Here is a 20,533-nt window from a genome sequence, read left to right as displayed (position 1 = left end):
GGATACTACAGTTTTTTTTTTTCATATACTCGGTCCCACTTGCAGAGTTGTCGTACACTTAGAAAATTTATTTTTTATACCTTGGAATAAATCCATTAAATTTTAATTGCCATTTTCAAATAATGAGAAAAATAATTCATAAAAATATTTTTTTATATTTAAAAACAAAAAATTGCATTATCCTTACAAGAATTAGCTCCGTATTTATTGAAAATTCTACTAATATTTGGGGCACATCTCCAAAGAATTTGGAAAAAATCTTCTTTATTTCAGTTAATTAACCCTACATTAAAAATATTTCTTATGTTTAGGGAGAATTGACTAAGAAAGAAAGATTAAGAAATACCTTTTCAATTTGGCGAGACTGGTACTTAATTTAGAAACAATAATTACTTAATTATTAGAAAAATACTTCCAAGCTTTTGTACAACTTATTGCCATTTTAAGCCTATTTTTTGTGCTAGGAACAATCTATACTTTTTAGAGCTATTTTATGGTTAGATTTTTTGGAGTGTAACTGCGAATACGAATACAAGTAGGACTACGAGTATGCGTATGAGGAAGTATACCGGTCACAGTTTGGCATCAGGAAAAATAATCGTAGACTGACTTGGCTGCAAACATGTGAAAAATTCAAATCTGGAAAGGTCCTTTAAGTGCAGATTGGGTACGTGGGCTGAAATTTTAATGAGCGCCCCAATGCGCTTGTCGGCTGTCCTAGAGGTTTGTCTCGGCTTGGCTTGGCTTGACTTGGCTGGGATGCCATTGCCAAGCACTTAGGCCTATGCACGTACATTTTCCCGTATCCATATGTGTGTACTTGTATGCGAATTGTCGTGGGTGTTGCTGAATAAGTTCGTTAGAATGCTAAATAGGTATGGCTCCTTTTTCGACACTTTACGCAAAGGGACACACACGCACATTTTCGTGATATACTCACACACATACACATGCATAAATGTGACTATGTGTTAGTAAGTGATTTGTAACTTATGTCAATCCTTGTGTTTTGCCGAGACCGTTGAAGGAAGTTTTGCCCAAAAATAGCGGTAGATTCCCCGAAATTTGGTAACTTATTATGCCAAGGCTCAAAATTAGAATGAAAATAAAATATAATATAGATGGAATAAGCTAGATAAGCTAATACGACTATATAGCAAGAAAAAAATTCAAGCCACTAGCAAGTCGAATTTTTCAATATGCTGTATTATTGCAATACTCAGACGTCTCAGCTAGGACGAGTAAAAATATCAGTCAGTGAACCAATAAGTATAGATGTCAAAATGTGAGAATGGCTGATCTAAGGAATCAACAAAGTTTTTTATACTTAATGTGACAAAAAAGAGTACCCTATGTAAGGGTATAAAAAAAAAGCAATGCCACCTTTGCTGCGTTAACAAGCTCGATTAGAGCAAAGTGTTTCTATACCTTGGCAACCCAATGGTCAGGTGGCCGGGTGTCAGGGACTTGTGCTTTGCGAAGGCTGACTGTCAAAAAACTAAAGCAAAGTTTCTTCAAACGGAAATTAATTGTCCTGACCGCAATTTCCAATGTCATTAAAGACAAGTCAACAAACTTCAAAGCCGCAGAAGCAGAACACGAAAAGACTTAACAAAAGAAATAACTAAAACAAAAGCCCACAAGAAAATGCCTAAAAGAAGCAACCAAAGAATGAAGGACGAAGAACAAGCAATCGCACAAGAGTTATAAGTTTTAGCTTTTAAAGCAACAACAGTGGGTGATAGCCAAGCTACCGAAATTTTGACAAGTGCAACTAGATAAGAGCCGAGAGAACTTTTGGTGTGAAGGAGTAGGAGGTAGGAGAAGGTCTCTGTAGGAGGAGGCGATGTCGTTGTCAAGGACGACAACAAAATGTACTGCTAAGTACGAGTATATCAACTCAAAAATGCACAAGAGCTAAACATAAAGTAGCTCGCCATCTGAGCGGGTCGAGTAAGACGAAAGAAGTTAGGCTGACGTGGACTCTAGAGAAGCTGATGCCCAGACGGCAGCAGCTACAAGATAAAATAAGCGACTGAAACATGTAAATGAGTTCAAAGTGTCAGTGTACCAGGCGGTGTACAGTGGAAAACGGTTAAACAAGATTAAAAATATAAATAACATCGAGTGTCTGTTTTTTTTCTTAGCTAACCACCAAATTAAATTTTTTTTTTATATTGATTTTATTACCTAAAAAACTTTTTTTTTTTAATTAAAATTAAAATTAAAAAAAATTATGAAATTGTGTTAGAATATGTATATTCTTATTTTGAGGGCTTTTATAAAAGGATCCGAAATAGTAGAAATTACAGATTCTATTACGTAACCTTTTTTTTTTTTTTGTTTAAATATATTGTTGTTGTGTGGGCTCTAATTACGGGATCCGAAAGCAGATTGATCTCCTTCCGTCACATTTTATTGAAACAGACATTGAACATACAAATTTAATTTAAAAGATTTCAAAATCGTCGAATAATTTGCAAAATTTATAGTTACATTTAATTAGAAATAGAAACAAGATTTAGATTGGAATCATTTGGACAAGGGAAGACACACACCACCAAAAAGAATTTTAATTCGATATTCGAATTGGTAATTAAACTATTGGCAATCGAATTGATTTATAAAACAGAAAAAAAAAACAATAATCGGGATTCGAAAATTAAAATTAAGAAAATCTTATCTGTTATATTCTCCCACTGTGCGACGCTCTTTGAAAAACAGCCATGAGGCAACGTTAAGGCGCTGTAAAACAAAAGGTATTTGGAAGGACAGTGTGGCATAATAGCCACCACGACTAGGACGATGAAAGCGATAGTCCTGGATGTCCTGGTTGTCCTGGTTGTCCTGTCGCCGGTAGAGCTGCAAACATGCTGCGTTGGCATTTACACAGCCGAGTAATAAAACCCAAAAGCTATGCAAACATTATTATGCTCGGTTCGGTCTCAGTGCTATCATGTTGAAAAAAGAACGGACACGGTCCAGTCGGGTTCGGGTGAAAAGTTTCAAAAGACGGTCACGTGGAGTCGTTGACCGCATCTGGTCGGAAGTAACATCAGCTGGTGAAATGAAGTAAAGAAAAGTGCATAGTTGGATTTGTAATGCAAATGACTTTATCGCACTCTGGACTTACCCTTTAATTCATCTCTATTTATATTTGAGGGTAATAAAAGTATTTTTTTTTTTTTTTATTAGTTAGACACTAACAACAGGGTGTAGAAACTACTATAGAGACTACAAAACATACCCGTACTTACTTCTATTAGAACCGCTTAATACAAACATAGGTACATTTTCAACTTTGTGTTTATGTTTTGCTCTCGCTAAGTACCAGCTACTAAAGTTCACTGAGCTTTACATGTATTTACCTCTGCAAGTATCTAATTAATAACGCATAAATTGTTTTATCTTCTATCCAGGTACTGGATCTTACTGCTTGTACAATTTGCAATTTACAATCTCTACACTTTTGGTATATTCGCTCCACATTTATATTATTATATTTTAAATAAAATTTTAACCAACCCCTAGAACATAAAACAATTTGTGTTCCTAAAAATATACAAATAAAAGTAAGATTTGTAATCTTGTTAGGGAAGAAACATGGTGAGTATTGTTAAAAAAAGAGACTGACTAAGGTTTTATCCCAAAGTGGTATAAAGCACGTTTAGAGAAATTGTTTTTTTATTGTCTTGTTAATATTTAGCGTAATTTCTCACTCCATTGCTCAACAAAAAGAAGATATGTATGTTGCTCTCGGTCGCTCGGTCGTTCGGTTGTTTCTTCCTTCGACTAGCTTGGTTGCAATCATGCAATTTCAACTTCAATTGAATTGAAACAATATTTTTCTCTTCCGTTTCCGCTCTGCCACTTGCGATATTTCCAAGAGCCCGCTCGTTTCAACTCGCTTTGCTCGTGCTCACAGCACACAGCTCACACCATGTGTCCCAATAAACTATTTTCGCTGGCAACTGTCAGCGCCGACATTGCGAGGCTGGCGGACAATCGCGTGCCCTTAGCTGCATTGCATCTCTTTTCCTCTTTTTCACCGTCTTTCTCTTATAATCTGCTATCTACAAAATAAGTATGAGGGTATATTGTATTGGTTAAAAATTTTGTAACAGGCAAAATAAAGAATCTCCAAAACTATAAAGTAGTTTATCTAGACTAGATCATTGCGACTATAAAAGCTAGAGCAACCAAATTTGGCACACAGACTTTGAGCTACGTCCCCCCACTTCTTGGTGATTTACGTTTTTACCTATCCTTCTTTAATATAGGATAAATAGGACGTTTTTATGACTGTTTAAAGTTTTAAAACAACGCAAGCGCGTAAATGTATGCAGTAAATTTCCCTTGGAGCTTAAAACTAAAAATAAAATTCGTATATATACAGGGCTGTGCCGGTGTTCACTTTTATTTTTATAGAATTGCATAAAATGTATATTCTGCATTGTTCATAAAAGTATTCGTCGGACTTTAATTCGTTATCGCACTTAAATCCGCTATATTTTGCCGGAGTGAAATAAGAACAGCTTAATAAAAATGAACAATTTTGCGGAAGTGAAAACCGAAACATGCCAGATATACTTAAATTGTGTAAAGGGCAACGCATAGTCGATGTCTCGACTATAGTATTTCTCGCTTAATTTATCTGAGACACACGTACACACTGTTTACATATAACACACCCACTAGGTTGGCAAAGGTACATGCATGACTTACCCTGTCCTTTACCTTTCAATTGTATATATACACACCCATACGTGTATATCTATATATATATACACACAGGCAGATAGACACATAGTATATATATGAATTAAGTGCAAGTGCATGGAATTCACAAGCAAAAACAGACCACAGAACAAAAAACCAAACGAACGAACGAAGAGGAAAAATTCTATAATTCTGCAAAAATAAAACTGGTTTAGTATATTTCACTTGAATATGACTTCCCCGCCAGCTGATTCTCCCCCTCTCTTTCCGTGTCACTAGAATTTTTTTCGTTTCGCAACCTTTTTTGGTAAATGAAATCGATGCTGAGAAGAGTAAAGTAGAGCAGAGAGCATAACAGATATGACGTATTCATACTGGTATATATTGAGGATTCCAATTGCCGCAATTGAATGAAAACACAGCCCAAAAGCAACCGCTCGACCAACATATTTTCCCGCATGAGCGACCAAATCATAGACCTTCTAGCATTACAGCCATGTCTATGGGCTGTCTGACAAACTGTGTTAAGTCTATTGAAAATGCGTTTTTGTTTTTGCCCACCTCTTTCTCTCTCTTCCCCTCTTTTCTAAAAACCACCAATGCTCTTCCTGAGTTGGCAAGCAAAGAATTTGTGATTTGGAAAATTTAATTTTTCGGTGAAAGCACATTGATGTCTTGTAATGAAATTAGGTATTTTGAATTGGTTTTTTGAGGACAGTAAAACTCCCTGCTAACAAACACAGATGACTTTCTTTGTCTGTCGCATCTGAGTATTAAAGAATTTTATTGAATTAATATAAAAACAAAATTGAGCCAATGTTTTGTAATAAAATCGCATTTCAATTCTTTTCTTAAATCATTCGAACAAATTCCTTTAATTTATGCTTAAGTATTGGTAAGAAATTTTTTGACAAATTTGCACTAATTATAAGTATATATTAGAGTGGGTCGATTTTTCGCGACAAAGCGGTTATAAAAATCGTAATCAACGATGAATTCTAAGAAGAATTGCCCAAGAAACCATGGGTCTAAAATCAATATACAGCTTCCACTTATTACAGAGAAGTTATTTGTGTTTTTTTATATGGGTAATTGTCTGTTAGGTGAAACTTAACTAAAAAAAAACAAAAAAAACAAAAAAAACCCCAGATAATGGCCGAATTATGATGAATTTAAATTGAATTTTAAGCATAAGTACTTACACACATACATTTTGACCCACTCTAGTATACACGTATATGTTATTAAAAATAAATACTTTGAGTTCTAATTTATATTCCTAAATCATTAAAATTATAAAACAAATGCCTTTAAATTGGCTCAAAGTATGGTTCAGTGACAATTAAAACTGTAATTACAATTATGTAGTTTAATTATTTAGAGGACAGCACAATAATTACTTTAGAATTTAATATAGAAGAAGATTGTGAAAGTCTAGTGAAAGTTGTGCGAGTTGAATAACGAAGAGTACGTAAAGCTCACCTTCAAACTAGAATCTTTAACATATTACAATATTCCATGAATACAATATTCCTTGCATACAAAATTCCTTGAGCTTTCTCTGTCATAGATATCTGGAAAATTGTATCATTTTTGCAAGGCGCGATCATATGGCCATGTCGCCATCAGCAATCCATCAATAAGCATATCACGTTTTTGTTATAAATTTCTTTTATATATTTCTGCGAAGCCAAAAACTTACCATGGACAAGTCGTACCGTACGGTAGCTTATGTGAAATGCGGCTCATGGTTAAGCTTAATGTACACATTTTTATGAGCATTCGTGCATGGATGTGTGATTTTCTGTGTGTGTCTATATATATACGCAGCATACGCTTAGGTAAAAATCATTCCAAGAAGCCCTTGAATATCTGTATAGCGCATTATTTGCATGGTTCTTGGTGATGCTTTGGCACTTTGCAGACAAGCTGTAACCATGTCAAGATATTTGGGTAAAACTCTTAAGTTAATTTTGTAAAGTTGCGCGAGTCGACAAAATAAGTAGAAAGTTTATAAATGAATTAGCTTGATTGCGTTCTTTCTTTATGCAACTGGTGTCAAAGTTGACTTCTAGGTCGTAAGGAGACTGGAACAATTTTGTTAAAAAAAAAATACCCTAAATATGCGGACAGCATGTGGAATGGCATTTTTATTAGTTTTTATGTAAGCGCAAACAGGAAAACTGAAAATGCAGGCTGCACTTAAACTGCACTTATGAAACTTGATGGAGTCTTGAGAAACTTGAACTGCATTTTCCTTAGCAGTAAGTTAAGCGGAAAGTAAAAGCGTCTAAAAAAAGAGCTTCTGCCCGACTTCACATTTTAACCATCCACCCATTCAACACTCTCTAACACACAAGCAATTCACTGACTTACTCGAAAATACTGAGAGAAACGTGAAATATTATCCGAAAAACTGCTGTTGAATCATTTAAAAGGGAGCCTAACACAAACCCGGTGTCCTTTATTAAGGAGGTAGACAAGTTTTCAGTACATATATTCACTTATGCATATGTGAGATAAGAGACTAATATTATGTGCAGAAAGTATAGCATTCTTTTTTGCGTATATTGCAATGTACTTACAAACATACATACATGTGTATATACAGGTACATAAAGGGATTTACTATAAGAATTTAAATAAATTATACTACTATGAACTATGACTACTATGAATGAATGAAAATTCAACACAGCCCCAGAAAAAGTTTCTTTACTTTTCCTAATATTAATGACATAGATGTGTCTCAATTTTTGCCAACCTCATTCATAATTTTGAAAATTTTTCAGAATTTGTGTGAGGTAAACATTAAACGTATGCCATTCACATTTTTAAACGTAGAAACGTAGGTAATGACATTTTTGCTGAACGCCTTTCAAGGTAGTAATGTCGTGCAATGAGTGCTTGAATATCGCCAAAGGAAATTGTTCTTTCAGCCGCAGAAAGAATTAAATAAACTGCATCCAAATAGCTTGTGAGTAAAATGAACAAAACATTTCCTGTTTACATTCTCAAAATTACAAAGTTGCAATTTATGGCGCGGTTCGCTTATTTTTTTTTTTTCTTTTTTCAAATACAAACGACCACCATCAAACAGGCATCCACAACCATACCCACAAAACACACACATGCTAGCATTCGAAACTGTGCCAGATACATTATATAAATCTACGTACATGTTTGCTGCTCTTGTTTTGTTGTTGTTGCTGTTGTTGTTGCTGTTGTTGTTAGTGTTTGGTGTTCTGCAGATGCATTTGCTATATATTTAAGTTTTGTGTGCTGAAAACTTGCCTGCAGGACATCAGTCGCCATTCACATTCCAGCCAACCAGTTGCTTGGCGAGACCGTGGAAAGCGTGAACTGAGAACGGCAAGGGAAATGGACAGTCTCTGGGCTGTCAGTCAACATATTGAGCGGAAGACTGCAATAACATCGAACAACAATACGAAATAAAAGAACCGACTATTCACCACTTCATACTAAGTTTTAAACATTCATTTCACTCCCGATAAAAATTCAGTCAATGTTTTGATGAATGTGTTTTTAAATTTCAACGGAATGATGCGCTTGTATCTTATAAGTATTTCTCTTATCAAAAATAAACATTAATAGATTGTGAAAATAAATGAAGTTTTTAAATTATTTACATGATCTACTCCCCGCCACTAATATCAATTTTAGGGACCATAACAATTATAATTTTGAGCTTATTGATTAAAACTTATTATTTGCCTGTTTTTATTAACAAATAAAAAACTATCTCATTTTTTTTTAACTAAACAATAAAAATTTAGATTTCAGACAAAAAGTAATATACTATATCTTACTATATTATATCTTAGATTTTCCAATTGATCGAGGTCACTTCTGTTTAGGTTTAATTTCTTAAGACACATAATAATAATTAATTTTAAACTAATAATAATTAGAAGCAAGTTTGTATATGTCAAACAATAATCTAACATTATGTATACGTACTGTCACTCATTGTCACATTGTCCTCATTCAGACTTCGTCTTGTGCATCGCTTCATTTCTCTCATTTACACTCATTTTCTACGCCATTCAAACATTTCCATGGTTTTTGTTCTAAATACTACATAAAAATTGCATGCTGTGCAAAAGTGTAATGAATTTTTCCGCTTTCGGTGCACATAAAAGAAGTGGACACAGCAACACAATAAGGAATGAAAGCAGGAGCAAGAGTATAACTAGAAGAAATGACATTAGAGGAAGGAGAACACAAACCATTGCTGTATTTTGCTTTTTGTTCTACAATCACAAAGGGCGGCTAATTAATGTCATTGTATTTGGACAGCGCAGCGTTCGTTGCATTATCAAAAATGCTTTTGGGCGGAGAAAACAATGAAACGGGCAGATTCGAGTGTAGCCGACCACTTGTAAAATTCAACACAATCTCAAGAGTTAATAGCGTTGTCCTGCCCAACTGGCATTGACTTAGGGAACAGGGACCAAATGCAGTAGTATAAAATTTTGTGTTTTGTGGTCGGCACCTGTTCTTTCGTGCGCTTGTGCGTCTCTCTGGCGCCCCTGAACTGTTTGAAATGTTTAACAAAATATATTTTGTATAATTTTTTATATAATTTTTTATTTTGCTTTTTTATAAAAATGAATACAGAGCTTCAGTCAGTCGGATTTTTCTAAGTGCTTACCAGCTAGTTTGTAGTGTATATGTTTGCGCTTAAATTTATGTTTTCGTAGGGAAGTGGGAGGGAGGGAGGCATTGGTTTTTCTTTGCTTTTACTTTCTTGAGCAAATAAGCGCAGGCCCACATACAAAAGCCTGTTTGCATACCAATTTCTATTGATTGTTTTTGTTTGTACTGAACACAGAAAAGCGCCATTCCCAACCCACAGAAGAATGCCCATGCCTATGTCTATGTCAATGTCTATGCCTATGCCGAACAATGCAGCAAAGTATGCTAGGAATTTTCATTATATTTGTTTTGCACAAAACAAAAGACAAAGTTTCAATAAAACTCATCTACGGTATATACGCCATATTAACTGTTAATGCACAAAGCGGAGAGATAGGTGTTTGTGTTTCAATGCCTTTGTATCTAAATACATATGTAATTAAGAAGTAATTGAAGCTGCTCTGCATTTTCTCTTTGGGAATGCATCTCTCAATCAGTTTTTGGCTAAAATTTTACATAACAAAAATGTCAACAATTTCAATTAAAGTGAATTAGTTGAACAGAAGCTTGACAAACATAAAGAAAGTCCCCAAACTTAATAGTAACTACCCCAGAAACCCGGTCAATTATTTACCTCCCTCGAACTCTACGTCCATACTCCCTTTTAGCTCCATTTTCATTTTGGGTAGCTGGGTCAGAACTCGCAACAAATTCATTTTGCGTCTTGGCGCCTTGTGTCTTCTGGCATTGTCTTCAACTCGGCGCTTGACTGCTGGTAATTATAATAAATAACAACTGTGTCCTGTTTACTTCATCATAATTAACATAATGGGACTTGAAGTACAAAGATGTTGACAGTAAACAAGAAAAATATGACAAGATTTTCATGTTGCCAACACCGTTTTACGACGCTGCAGGAGGCCAACAACAACAACAACAACAACAACGACGACGACTACGCCGAAGCGAATTTGTGCCTTTAAACTCTTTGGTTGCAGCTCCTGTTGCTCTTCCTCTTCCTTGCGCCATTTAGCCATTTCTCCCTGTTACTCACTGTTTGTATTGTCATTGGCTATGCTGTGATGCGGTGAGAGCGTGTGTTTACATGTGTTCTGCCTCTGTGTGTGTGTGTTTGCCTTTTTGGCCTCTTGCTCGAAATTCTTGTCCCGTTCCGTCCCATACCAAGCCATACTTTCTTTGTACAGTATAGCACGGCTATGGCGGCTTTTGCTGTTGTATTCTTGTATAATGCACTCAAATTAATGCGACTTCATTAACACTGTTTACTCGTAAAATGTGTCGTAGTGAAAGAAATGCTGCAAATGGAACTCCAACAATGAAACAGCCAAAAAAAGGAGCAACAAAAATGATTTCACTTTAATATGTAAATAACATGTATTGTACGAAATTTGTGTCGTGTGTTTGAAATCTTCTCAAGTGTCAAGGCAAAAGAGCAGTAACGAACGCAACCAAATAACCGCAAAGCACTTTAAAATAATTTAACTCCCCCTCCCACCTCCCTTCATGCTTTTGACAATGTCGACTTTGACGTTGACGTTGACGCTGACGATGTCACAACGGAAAGGCGACTTTAATATGCGACATTTCAGTTCTTACTTTTCAGCATATTCCAAACTCCCGTCCCATTCCTACTTTCCCCACCCCATCCCCCTCCCCCGTCTGTCCCGCTCCGATCCAGCCTGAAACGTAACGGTATTTTTGTTGAGAGAACACAGAACTCCTGAGGGAGTAATTTTGCCTTTTGTATTTTGTGGTTTTTCACTGTGTGCTGTGCAAATTTTGTTGCTACTCCTTCGTGTTGTGTGTTTAACGACGTTTTGCTCATGTTTTTGTCGTTTTTATTAAAATGTGTGTTGGCTTGTTTCACAATTTTACAAATTTGTTCAGCTCCACATGACTAAATAGAATAACACAACCACACACATGTATAAATGTTATGTACATTGTACATATTCCTTGACAATAACCCAAAATATGCTGCCAACATTTTTCACTTATTATCAACATGTCATTTTCAATATCATATGTGAAATTTACTAATCCCTTAGCAAATATAATAGGGATTCCCTATCGACACCTTTAAGTTCTGCGCTAATCAAACTTAAACTTTATTCAAGTCAACTTTATGCAGGTCTCAACTTAGAACGAAGTCGCAACAAAATACACTTTCAAATTGTTGCCATGTAATCAAAGGCTACAAGCGCTCCACCTTCCACACAAGCCCAGATGCATGTTTATGGGTATTACAAACACACACAGATGGCAAACTTGGTAGCCCAGTAACCAAAGGCTACACAGGCTATATAGTTTGTGACAATGCCCATCTAAATACCCACATCTCAGAGACTATAAAACTTAGAGCGACCAAATTTGGTGACAATACTCAAATGTTGTGCAGATCTAGTTGGTTTCTTAATTAATTTAAAATAGTTGAATAAGAAGGTAAATTTTGTACCTATAGCCCTAAGGTTTGGCATGTAAAGTGCATACTATTTTGCAAAGGTTTGTTTAAAATTTCAACTCAATCGCTTAATAAACAGAAAACATTGATGGTTTAATGCTGGTATGGTAATTCTTTAATGTGAAATTAAATTAAATTAAAAGATTGCAGTGATACTGGGCAGTTAACAGTCGAGCGAGTCGAATGTAACGTTCTTACTTGTTTTAAGATGAGTTAGAAATATTTGTGCTTGGTATGTTTTATGGCATCATAAATGCCTGTTTTATTGCAAAGTCGCACATTTATTTCCTTTTGGCGCTTGCGGTTACAGTTAGTGCCAGGCGCACACTCACACTACCACAAAAAGCATACACATACAAATGTATTTAGATACGGACTCAAATTAAAGTTTAAGCATATTGCTTTAAAGCTTTATATGCACAAAATCGGATAACTTTGCTTTATATTCAATTCCAATCGTATACGTGCATACACATTTAAATATATTGTGTATATAAAACATTGCATGTATATATATACATATATGTATAAGTGTACTGAAAACTTTATGATTGCGACTTTGATGGGTGGGTGGGAGGTTGATGAGGACGTTTGCCCTTCGCTTCCACTACGCCTTGTGATAATAAACGCAAATGATTGCTACGGGAATATTCTGGTGAGCAGGCAAACGCCTGCCTCTGGCTAGAGGCTGCGGAGTTTTGGCCAGGATTGGGACCGCAGCTCAACCCCTCGCATATATATACATATTTACATACATAAATACACACCGAATCATACAAATTTGCAGCGTGAACCGAAATTATTTTTAAATTACGAAACAAGAAAAAGTTGAACCTCGAGCACAGGCTCATTACGGATGCCAGCGTTTTGGGAATATGGAAATGGAATATGGTGTCTACACCATTTGCAATCGCGAAACAAAAATCTTGGAGATGTAAAAAGGAAGCAGAAAGCAGGAAACAGAGAGAAACGGAGAGCAACGAAAAAAGCAAGTTATACAAAATGGGCATTGCTCTGAGGCGTTGTCTGCTCCTTAGACGATGCGATGCGATGCGTTAGCCAGTTGTCAAAGCCATTGCCTTATAATGAGCTAGAAAATATGTTGCCTGGGACCAGTGTTCAGTCTCTAAACTCCAGACTCCAGACACTAACGGAGAGATCAGGACTAGGACACAGCACAGACACTTCATGTAAGATGCTTGTTGATGTCTGTGCATGGTTTATGCATTAGCCTCTCGGCAAAGTAAACCTCAATCAAGCACGAAGTCAGAAGTGTGGTAGAAGCATAGCCAAAGCCAAATCCAGAGAAAGAGACAGCACCATAAGACATAGAAAAAAAACTAAGATACAGTCGGGATGATCGACTGTTAAATGACCGAGATACCCTTGACTTCACAACCATTTGATTTAATCACCACAAATGAAATACAAATTTTGAAAATTTTAAAAATATAAAATAAAATAAACAAATTATATTAAAAAAATTATTCATGCCAGTGGCATTAACAAATGACAATTAATAAGGTACACAAAAAAAAATCATTCTAAAACTTAAATTCATAATCTTGATTTAAGCATGATTTTTTTAAGTACGTATTCAGGACATTATTGTTGTATAAAGACAATATGCGGATAAAATGGCAACAACATTAAAAAAGTCAAACAAGCGTTATATATTTGATCTAACTTAAGAAAGTCTTAACAACTTAAGTATTTTGTACTTGGTCTTAGATTTGCATACCATTGTTACCGAATTACATTGTGTATTATATAGTGTATTATCTTAGTTATCTTGTCTGTTTATCAACCGATTAAGGTGCAATTTTTGAAAAACATTTGAAACATGTCACCCTCTTTGTGTATCTTTTATAGTCTCTGAGATATGGGTATTCAGAAAGACAAACAGTGCCACAATCACAAAAACCTGTGTAATCTTTTGGGAGCTAGGCTAAGCACCAGTGGCTGCGGCCATGGCAGTTTCATCCCTTTGCCTTGACGAGCGCCATTAACGTCTTCAACTTTCTGTTAGTGAATATTTCAATTATTAATGCCGCCCACGCAGTAGTAGCGAAGTGCCTTCTTCGTTGTTGTCTTTTATTATGGCCCGTTTCCGTTGCCGCCCAACTTGGTAGCCACCAATAGCTTGTATACCAGGACATAAAAATGTAAAGCTGAGTTGACTACCTATCTTGAGTGAGGTTGTTTAACCGTTGCCTAGAAAATTAAAGCTGATGACGCTGACAGACAACTGGCAGGGACTGAGAAAAAACAGAGATAGGGACGGAGACAGAGACATCGACAAAAACAAGGGGACAAAGAACAGGCATCTTAATGTGTCGTTCCAACGTGTGTTGATGGGACATTGTGCATTTTTTATAATATGCCGGCAATTGTAGGTAGCAAGTTAGCATATTCAGTTCCCTTGTACACTTATATATGTCCTCTTTTCTCTAGAAAAACACAGTAAATTGGATAAGCAGAAATTTTACTCCATACACATACATACAAAATGTCACTTTAAAAATATAAACAAGTATTAATATATATTTATGTTGATCTATGATAGAAAAGAAACTTTTGCTCAAGTCTTAACAACCAAGAATTTTAATATATTTTTAAAAATATTTTCTGATTTATAATTAAGAAAATATAAACTGGCAATGTATTGAATTTCAATAAGGTAAGATAAAAATATAGAAATAAAAAAAGTTAAATAATAAAAATTTAGTTGTAATTAACTCTGCATTTTCTTATCATTTTTAAACTGAAGTGTCGAGCTGGTGCATTGCAAAATTCATGATAAATGCCAAAGTTTTTCAAAGGCATTTTAAGGCATAAGCAACACACTGATTCACCTCCACGTGCTGTACTCGCACTCGTTTATCAGCCAGCCATAAGCAAATGATATGCCACGTAATTGTAATCATCGACAGCGAGAACTGTCGTGTCGTTTCGGCATCTCCATCGTTATTTCAAGCCTAACTAGAGCTCCTTGAGAGTCATTAGTGCGCTCGGCGAATTCATTTAGATTGGTCCTCAGGTTAATTTTGATAAATGTCTTCGATCTCCCTAATGTATTAGAGTAATTTAACAATATTAATGCCCTAATTAATCAGACAGCATCCGCTTTAGCTATTGGTCAGCCGGGATCTGCCTTTTCCTCTACTTCTGGCTCCCGCTTCGTCTTGTTTTAAAGGCAATCTACTGGCTCTCTGTTTTGTCAGCTGTCTTTTAGGAATCAGTTGCAAATAGGTTTCCTTTCGTTAGGCACAATACAAGAGCACATCAGGGAGTAATATTCTGAGTATGTTAAAGGTGAGATGTATACAGAATGTTGTGTACTCCATTTATTGCTGTCTGCAGTGACCTTCTAACCAAAATGAAATATATACGCTTCATTCTCCAAAGTACTCTGTTTATAAAAAAGTAAATTGCTCGTACGCCAATTGTTCTAATTTTACTCATAAATTGTGGTGAAATCAAAATCGAAACGTTCAAATCATTAAATTAACATTTGTTTATGCGATAGGACGATATGGCCAAGCATATAATTGTATAATTATGTCGTTAATAATACAATCATAAATGCCAACGCAGCTCTAATGTCAGGCCAAAAAAAAAACAACTCAATTGGCAACAAAAATATTTAGCAATTTCCGGGAGCTGTACAGAAGCTTTTATGCTATGTTGATAATTTCACTTGAAAATAATTTAATTTTGTAATTTTGTTGTTACTCCGTGGTAACGACGGCAGCAAAAGCAACAACAACGACAATCATGCCGCTGTCTTCCGAGCCACATTATTTTCCACTTTGCCTATCGAGTTTTCACGAGGCGCACTGAGTTGTCAGCGTGCCAAAATGAAAATGGGCATAAATGTTCTTTAGCATTGACAAAATGCTTTGGCATGAACATGAAGTCATATCGATATCCTTGATCTAAATTGCGCACAACCACAACTTGAACAAGTTCATTTCGTATTCAGTATTTGGCCTAGACTAGACTAGGTTTTGCTGCCGAATCAGCTAACAGCTATCAGCTAAAAGCTATAAGCGACCTGGTCCAAAAAGTTTGCTTGTCAATGTGCTTGTCATAATAATGAAAGTCTATTATGAAATTAACAAGTTGTAAAAGCAATTTTAATAAACATTTCTGTAAATAATTACCATAGTCTCTTGAAAGTGTCGGTTTTCTTGTCCTATGCTGAAAATTTTTCGCTGCAACTGCACATTTGGTGGTCATGTGGCATATTCTTTTAATTTCACTATTAAATATTTAATGAGCTGCGCTAGTAAAAAGCGACAGAGTCGGCACAATTTGAGCACTGCTTGTTGGTGCGGCATTGCGACACACTCATTACGCAAAAGTTGTGAATAATTATGGTGAGTCAGAGTGTCAGTAGAAAAGTTGCTATTGCAGTCTCAGTGGCAACAAGAAGTGGACTTTATGACTTGTCCAATCAGTAGAGCTCTAGAGGAGGGGGAATGCAAGTGCATGCAATTCATCTGCTAGCAAAAGTTAGCGCACTTCATTCTATTATTTCAGCTCTTGTCAGTTCTGAACACAACAATAAATTTTGAGTGAATTCAAACTAGGACAAGGCCCTTTTTTTTTTAATTAATAAAACTTAATGGTAACATATGATTAAAATGTTTCACTACAGTTATGGCCAAAAAAAAGTATAATATGTTTGGCAGAACGATGTAACAGGCAGAAGAGGGCGTGGTAGACCCCCCAAAGTGTATATATTCTTGATCAGGATCAACAGCCGAGTCGAGTGAGCCATGTCCGTCTGTCTGTCCGTCAGTCCGTCTGCTTGAACGCGTCGATCTCAGGTTCCAGGATACCATAGGCAGATCAAGTTTGTTTTTATTCTTGCATCGGACTACTATATCATATAGCTGCCATAGGAACGATACATTGAAAATGATATTTTAGTATGAACAAGTTTTTTGTTTGTTGAGATATCAGAACTAAACTGATAGAATATGCATTTGGGCTGGTATTATACATTCTGACCTGATTTGTTTAAAATCGGTCTACTATATCATATAGCTGCAATAGAGACGCTCAATCAAAAATTAAGTCTTAGTATGAAAAGTTTTTTTTTTGAGATATCTTAACCAAACTGATAAAATATGCATTTAACTTAGTTTTGTACGTCCTGACCGAAAATCGCTTAAATCGGTCCACTATATCATATAGCTGTTATAGGAGCGATCGGTCAAAAATCAAGTCTTAGTATAAAAAGTTTTTTGTTTTTTGAGATATCATAATCAAACTGATAGAATTTGCAATTAACTTGGTTTTGTCCATCCTGGCCGAAGTTCGTTTAAATCGGTCGACTATATCATTTAGCTGTCATAGGACCGATCGGTCAAAAACCAACTTTTAGTATGCAAATTTTTTTGTTTTTTTTTTTTTGGATACCTTAACCAAACTGTTAGAATATGCCTTTAAGATGGTTTTGTAGATTTTAACCAATTTTGGTTTAATTCGGTTCCATATATCATATAGTTGCCATAGGAACAATCGGTCGCAAATCAACTTTCAGTACAGAGTACCTGGGCACGGGGTATCCTACTGTCGAGCGTGCTCGACCGTAACCGCACACTTGTTTTTAATTAAAATTTGTTTATTTTTATCATGCGTTTTTTCGCGTCAGATATACATAGTATTAGTTATGATTAATACCATTATTTTTGGAATTGTTCTTTCTGTATTAAAACAGACGGCGATTTTGGCAATCGCACTCCCCTTTGTTGTAATTTTTAAAAAACTTGAAACTTTTTTTAATTGTCCTCAATTGCTGGAGTAATGCAAAGCACGCATACATATGGCTTTGAAAATTATGGCTAGGTTGATTGGCATTATTAATGTGCCTTTTACATGCAAGTGCAAAATTGATCGCCAGCTCTTAGGCAAGTAAACTTACTGCAATCGCAGGCAACGTTTATAAAGAGGTGCTTGAAACAATTTGTAGCAAAAAAAAAAAAGAAGAAGTAGATTACCTTTACTCAGTGCAGTCTAATGCAGCGCAGCTTTACCTGCACAATGTGCAATGGTCTCGAAAATCGAATGCCAATTTTCGACTCATTTCACGGAACACTTGAATTAGTTTGCTGGAAATCACCCATGTGGGAGGAGGCAAACTGGCGAAAACTGCTGTTGAAATGGTGGCCAGCTATTTGTCCTCTGTTCGTGTGGCTTAATCGTAGAACCAGAATTTCATGACGGTGACGACAAGCCGCGGCCCATAGGAGCCTCGGCAGCCGACGACAAGCCTTGAACAATACGAGTATATAGTATATATAGTACCTCAACTTGCCTCCTGCCTGTTTTCAGTGAATGCGAAATGTGTATGTTTAAATGTAAGTAAATGGCAGTAACCAGCTCACAATTTGCAACGGTTGCGAAATACATGCAGGTACATTTCTTTCAAAATCGTGTTTCGTATATATTTAGTCTTGTTCAAAGACTCTTTTGAGTATTCAAATACTCGTTTAAACTAAATGGACGCCACAATTTCGTATGCCATCTGCAGACTGTGGTTAAGCCTACTAATTGCGTGTCGCGTGGCACCGCAATGCGCTATACTTAATGCAAGGATCTCCTCGAGCTGTACATGTGCGTGTGAAATGGTTCTAGTAGTGACCCAGCTGCTGCCCCAGGAGGGCCTTTGTTGGCCCAGTACCCAAAGGGTACAGAGGCTTTTGGGTTTTTCACTATGTGTGCATTAGAAATTACTTGCATCGAAACATCGATAAATACATTTTCACTGTACCGATTTCTGTTACATTTATTCGATTATTATCTTAACGACTCATTCCACCTCTCATTAACTTGCTAGAGTTCGTATTTTGTTTAACATCTGTCAATTCTATAAATTTTTTTCTAAAGATTTAAATAAGTTATAAAAATTGCATATAAATAATACTCATAAAGCAATACTAGATAAAAGTACCACGGAAAAATAACCCGCATTATTTGTTATGATTATTTTTTTTTAAATTTTTTTATTTTTTTTTTTTTCAAATTTTTGTTTAATTTGTAGTGATCGAACAACGACGAAGATATGAGTACTGGGTATCTTACAGTCGTGCACTGTAGCATTCTTACTTGTCTCCTTCTGTCGATTGGTATACGTACACGTATGTTTCCATTTCTGAATCACTCAAGTTGTTGCTGTTTTTGCGGTCGATTTTCCATTAAATCGAATCGTCCGGCTCTCGAATTGGCTTTGCGGTTATATTGGCGGTTGATGGCAGTTGACGTGAAGGCACTTTACATTGAACAGAGCTTTTAATGCCATTGCTTTTGGCATTCAACGAAGAACCACGGGCCTTTCGGATAGTAGAACTTGAATGTTCACTTTAAATGAGACGACAATACTACAAATTGCTGAAGAAAATTTTCAGAAAATCTATGATTTTTTAATATTTGGACATATTTTCATAGCCAAAAAAATTTAAATTGCCGTAAAAATATTATTTATTTCTTATTTTCTTTCTTATTTAATAAATAAATAATTTTAAAATAGTTTAATTTAATTTAAATATACTTAAAATGTAATTTAAAATTATTGTCTGCTTGGTTTCAAAAACATCAACAATTGATTGTGGGTCATCAGATTTTTATGCCTAATGATAATTAAATTATTCCTTAAATTAAAGTAATTATAAAGCTGGCCCTTCATAACGGTTTCTATTCCAATACACATGTCTATGTCAATATCGAAACAATACGCTATCGCAGATAAAATTAACATAACATGTGATCTAGATGTAATATATATATGACCTTTGTATATGTCTGTGTTAACATAACATGAGAGATGATATACAGAAATGTTGTTTTTTACATTTTTATCAAAGTGAAAAATATAGGCAGAAAGTCAATTGGAAGTGTGCAGAGATCAGGCAGGTTGTAATTTGAGTTTGTCTTTAAGTTCCATCGTCCCTGTTCAGCGCACGTGCTTTGGGCAATGTCTAAAACGCGTGCTGAATTTTAAAACATTTTCTGATAAATTATAGAGAATGGTGTCATGTGTCGCATTCAATGCCTTTGAGACGAGAAAAAGCGTGAAGAGTCAAGATGTGATTCGGCTGACCTAAGTGTAAGGTCAAGCAGTGCTCAAAAACAGACTATGAATCGTCAACAGGGCTCGTGATGTGTGAAGGAAAACAGTATTCCGATATTTAAATTTATTTTAAGGATATAGTCATAATTTCTTTGCCTTTATTTTGATATTTTTTTTTTTCAATTCAATTAAAAAATTTTGTTCAATACAATATCGTTATTTGTTATTATACATTTACAAAAATAAAACACAGGCTTAGAAAACTTTTAAAACCTAACAAGTTTTAATTTTTACATATAATAAAGTTCAGTTTGTCAAGTGTCAATGTCAAATTAAAAAAAACTTATTTAAAATTGAACTGATGCATGAAAAAACTTTAGTTAGATTATTCGTTGCTTTTTGTCAAGTTGTAATGGTTTCCTACCTGTAATGATCAACCAGGTTACCTCAACTGCTCCCAAATTTACTCAAGAAATATATTTTTTGACTGCTATATAGCCTCCTCGCTTAGTCACAAGGAAAAGAAAAAGAGAGGACGTTAAGCGAACTTATTTGTATAAGTTTGAGTGTGAAATTACATTTTTATGCCACGT

Source organism: Drosophila innubila (genome assembly GCF_004354385.1).
Source record: "Drosophila innubila isolate TH190305 chromosome 2L unlocalized genomic scaffold, UK_Dinn_1.0 4_B_2L, whole genome shotgun sequence".
Taxonomy (NCBI): Eukaryota; Metazoa; Arthropoda; class Insecta; order Diptera; family Drosophilidae; genus Drosophila; species Drosophila innubila.
Note: the sequence above shows the minus strand (reverse complement) of the source record.